Source organism: Liolophura sinensis, chromosome 7 (assembly GCF_032854445.1).
Source record: "Liolophura sinensis isolate JHLJ2023 chromosome 7, CUHK_Ljap_v2, whole genome shotgun sequence".
NCBI classification, from domain to species: domain Eukaryota; kingdom Metazoa; phylum Mollusca; class Polyplacophora; order Chitonida; family Chitonidae; genus Liolophura; species Liolophura sinensis.
In genome coordinates this window covers 51,918,454-51,924,191 of record NC_088301.1, presented here as the reverse complement: position 1 = coordinate 51,924,191, position 5,738 = coordinate 51,918,454, and positions in this window count along the sequence as shown.

Here is a 5,738-nt window from a genome sequence, read left to right as displayed (position 1 = left end):
CCAGAGTCTGGTAGTTCCCTGAGTGTCACAGTGTCAAACAGTTCATACAGACGGTACCAGTTCGTTGTACATATGCAGCCTTGATCCGTTATATCGCCCGTCCTATACCTCTCGCTATGTATGGTCTATCCTATATATATTGACGCTGCATACTCGAAGTATTGTTTAGTGCTGTGATATAAAAAGTGTATATTCCAAGCAGGCACATTCACAGGATGAGTGAATATTTTTACTACGATGCTTAGAACTGCATGTCACATCTGGTCGCCCGCACAAATGAAAACAGAAACGAAACCTTAAATATACACACGGTCATACACTGATATAGCGGTGTGCATTAATGCTCTGGAAACAAATGCTGCCTCATGCACTCACTAGCGCACATGTCGTTGCAAAATGTCGCCGGCCCCGCCCCCTGTTCTCTATCTACACATGTATACTTAAGCAAGGATCCGAGGGGCGCGATAACGCACAGCCGTATGTAATCCTCTGTGTGTATATAGTTACACTGCTCGAGGGTGGTTCAAGGGTGACCATGCAAAAAGGCAGCCTATATATATACAGAAGGAGATATATGTATATTTCATATCAGTTTATTTCTCTGTTCCATCCACTGTATCTTTCGTTCTCTGATGTAATGTTATCTACAGACCACATCAGATATCAGTTGTTCTTCATGCTGCCAGGTCGTTGTTTTTCTGTCAATGTGCACCACGTAGGCATTTGTACTCTGCGTGGACAAAGTATATATTGGAAGGTATTATAATAATAATAATAATTGTATAAACGATGTTCGGTTATAAATCCATCATTCGAACACATGTTCATACAGGGTGATTCCATTTAACTACAGGCCAATGTGGCATTTATCCATGTTCGTGTGTTGATGTAATTACTGGACTGGTGTTCAACAACGCCTAAATCAATCGATATATATGATGTATGCTATTTGGCTATATATATATATATATATATTAAGAGAAGCCAAAATGTATACACAGGAGCAACCCCTATATTATTGCTATAGCTTACCTGTATTTGTACAGAGCGTAGAAACACATGCACGTTCACTTCCTTTCCGCCGTGCATTCAACAGTTCTCAGCAGCGGAAACCTGTGTTTCTTGGTGTATATACATAAAGTTGCTGACGATGGATTTATTTTAAGACAGGGTATAACACAATAAGGTATACAACTCCTGGTATAGATGGTTATATATCAGAGTTAATGTTGAGTTCAAAAAACACACGAATGCAGCCATCCATGACAGAACGATTCGCTTCATCAGATTAGTTTTACAGAATTGTCAACCTTATATTATGTAGCTGTGGGGTGCCGTGCTTGGTTAACATGCATCGCCAAGCTTTAGGGCTGGCTTTTGTCCATGTACATATATATATATATATATATATATATATATATATGTATATTTATATTACTCAATAATGCAATCCTCTTCCACTATACTGCAGAATGTTTATTCGTCTTCACACAAACTGAAATTTCCATTGTTTATTTATTTCATTTAACTGATTTGTGTTTTACGCCGTATTAAAGAATATTTCACTTATACAACGGCGCCCAACATCAGGGTGGGATGAAACCAGACAGAGACCGACGACCGACGACCATCAGCGCATTGCTGGGAGGCCTTCTCACGGAAATTACCATTGTATGAATGTTGGGATACTTACATATGTTTATGAACTCCATAGCCTGGACCTGCAATTTATGTCAAGTATCACCTTTGGTTTCAGAATTAAAATTATTACAAACTGTTTCAGGGTATTATGGTCTTGCAGTTCTATGCGCATTCTACCGACAACAAGTGACTTCGCGGTGGTTCGATTCCATTTGGTTCCAATGAATGTTAATAATTTGTAATTTCTTTACATTTAATCCAAACATATCTGAATTAAAAACACAATTAAATATCTTAAATAATTTCACTTTGTCTTAAATTTTTGCATTTCCTTTTAGGAAAGGGTACAAACAGGTGTCCAATGCATGCGAGTCATTAAATGTTATGTAGAAAATATTTTTTGGCCATTTTAATGCTACTATATGCTGTACCTCACTGTGCAATAACGTGCAGAACCTTGTTGAAATAGAGTAGCATATCTGTGAGGCAACTGGTCGAAACCTATTAATTTATGATTTATTTGATTGGTACTCAAGAAAATTTCACTTATACGACGACAGCCAACATTGTGGTGGGAGAAAACCGGGCAGTGCCCGGGGAAACCCACCATCATCTGCAGATTGTTGACAGACCTTCCAACGTACGGCCGGAGAGTGAGCCTGCATGACCTGGACTTGAACCAACCGCATTGGTGAGAGGCTCCTTGGTCATTACACGCTGTATATAACCATATCGGCCTCTGGTCGCAAAGTAAACTTGCCCGATAAATCCGGAGGTTGTTATGGTAACCGGACTGGCAAAATCTCAGTCTCTACTCTGTTTCCTCCCACCATAATGCTGAAATATTAGTGAAATATTCTCAGTTGAATCCGGCGTAAAACACCAATAAAATAAATAAATACAACCCCAGGCTCCCCAGTAGTTTGTATATGATCTTGTAGGCCAGCTCATGAATTTCTCTCTTATTTCTCCACCGCTTATACCTTTGTAAAAGATATATATTATAAAACGTTATGCCTTCCTATATTTGAGCCTTAATGCCCGTTATATACCGTAGCATCTACATGGGCAAGGTATATCATTTTCACACAAATCTTTTATTACCATCAGAGATATAGTGAGGAAGCTACAGGAGCTTATACCTATTTCTTGATCCGCCATCCAGCTTGAACCAATATAGTCATGACATCTTTAGAATGCGCTGTTTCATAAAGGTCACTGAATGTCAACCAGGCTTTTCGTGAATGAAGTGACAGTTTTAAGCCGTATTTTGCACTGTGACGGCCCACATATATATGTATTTCCAGAGACAACTTCAGACAGCATTGAACCTAAACTGAATTATCTCTGGAAATTTATTTCTGGGAATATAGTGCTTATAAACATTTTTGTGAAAAAAAAAGAAGATAATTTTAATATTTTGCCGTATATTGTACATATAAAAGGCTGAATTTTTTAGAACGGACTCTTAAACATATGGCCACACACACACCGAGTTGAATATACGTGTACATATTCGTAGGTACACAAAATGGTCTAATAATTCATGGGTCATAAAATGCCAAGGTTGTTATACATGTTATATTACAAAGAAATATGTACGTGCAGACGTATATAGTTTGCAGTCTGACACATATATTGGTATACTTGTCACAAGGTTCGCCTCTTAGTTTAACACGGGGCATCGACCAAATTAATGCTGCACAAAAGGGTAAAAGGTGAAACAGCAAGATGTTTTGCATCGACCGGTCACTTTACAAGGCTTATATAGTTTATTTTATTTGATTCATACATCTATAGAAAAGACTATATGTATGTAATGTATAAATCTTATAACGAGTAAATTCTTTGTGGCCTGGGTGAAAGAAAATAATTTGGTATTTAAAAAATCGTCTGTGTCCTATGCATGTATATAGGCCTATGGTGTTACATGTGTTTCCAAACATTATCCATCAACCAACAAAACGTTGACATGATTGTCTTTGGTTTTAGCCCTATGGAAAATAGGTTATAACGTGATGTCATATAGACCGATAAAATGATGATAACTGATTCAACCTCTGATTGTGTCACAGCTGTAACACTCAGTCGACCTATTGTTTAGTCTTCACGGCAACTGATACAGAGGTTTGCCGGAATAGCTAGTGACGCACATTTGAATGGTATATATACGGAGGTACAAAAGTTGTGCACCTGATTAGGTATGGTATATACTGATCAGGCATTCAGGCTTTTTTTGTAAGCATTGGTAAATTCATCTCCACAATATTGCGGCTTAAACTCTACCAGGGATAAATTGTTTTCAGCGGCTTTATAAACCACAACAACGTGTACTTACCATGGCATACAGGGGAAGGTGTAATTAGCATCTGTAGCAGATATGGAAACAAGATTCTCCCTTGGCTTCTTTCAGAGACATTTAGGAATTGGGATGGTATAGATTGACAGAGGCATTACCTATGGATAACAACTCCTGGATTTATTGTGTTGGTGAGGTTTCGATGTAGGTTCTTATGGTTTGATAACGATGTAAGAACCTACATCGATACGTCACCAACACAATAAATCCAGGAGTTGTTATCCATAGGTAATGCCTCTGTCAATCTATACAAGATTCTCCTTTGTGTTAAAGATGCTCTGATCGAAGCCGGAAACACAATTTTTGCTTTTCTAGTAGAAAATGGCTGGTACAGCTTCAGATAATTATGAAGTTTAACCACAAGGTTAAAGAGAGATAAAACGACACTTGTATGAACTGACCTAATCAACTTTCCATAGTTTAATTAATGTCATGGATATATTTTGTTAAATATTTACATCTGCTCTGAGTTACAAATACTAAACCATATAGCTTCATATCCCCAAACAGAATTACATTCTTTACTAATTGAAGGATTAAAGCCCAGATCTATGAGTTATTCATAATTACAGTGTCCACTGTACAGACCTTTATTGTTAAATTGAGTTTTAAAAAATTATGGAAATCCTTCACAAGGCCCTAAACTGATATAAACTCAGGGCTATTGTGTTAAAGGGGATTACTTAATTAACTGAACATATTTCTCCCTTTTCCTGCTTTCAGTCGCCAGTGATTAGTGTAACAGAAAGTACTTGTTTTCTTGCATGGGTGAAGGTGTAACTATAAACATGTACGTCTATAATAAAATAAGCATTTATATATGGCGTTACATATTATAACACAAAGAAATATTAGGTTTGTAGTAATATGCATTTTGATTGGTGTTTTACGCCGTACTCATGAATATTTCACTTATACGACGGCGGCCAGCATTATGGTGGGAGAAAACCGGACATAGCCTTGGCGGGGGGGGGGGGGGGACCCACGACCATCCGAAGGTTTGTGAAAGACCTTCCCACGTACGTCTAGAGAGGAAGCCAGCATAAGATGGATTTGGACTCACATCGACTGCGTTGGTGAGGCCCCAGAGTCATTACGCTGCGCTAGCGCGCTAACCAACTGATCCACGGAGCAGTGTTGTGCACATCAGTAGACTTCGTCGTCTTAGGAAAGAAAATTCCAGGAATTGCACTATTGCTCCTACACAGATCTAGCGGTAGGCCTATGTACGTGCTCACGTTAATTGTCTCCAGTTTTTGGAAGAAAGCAGAATGTAAGAAATACAACAAAACTATGTTAAAACTGTATACTAAAGTAATACACATCTTTCCCGTGAGAACCTGATGTGTGTATACACTATTTTATAAGTCTGCATCATAGGTCTAAAGTAGTGGTACAGGTACAAGCGTTTTCGTGGTACTCACACTTTCGTGTCATTGCACAAAAAAAAACCAAAAAAAAAAAACGCAAAATTCTGAACACGAGATCGATTGAAACGAAATTAATTTGTGAATCAGAATTAAATTGAATTCGGTAAGCAGTCTGTTTATGCTGTAGACTATAGTATTTTCAGCAGTACTTTTTTCTATGAAATACGTCGCTTCTTCTGATCTTGTGCTCCAAGTGTTGATGCAACGAAAACCTATAAGGCGATGTCAATGAAAACGTCAGGCGTGCGTCAAACAGTCAGTATAACTCTTCTGCGTTTAAGGTCCGTTTGGTATTAGTTGTTTTCATG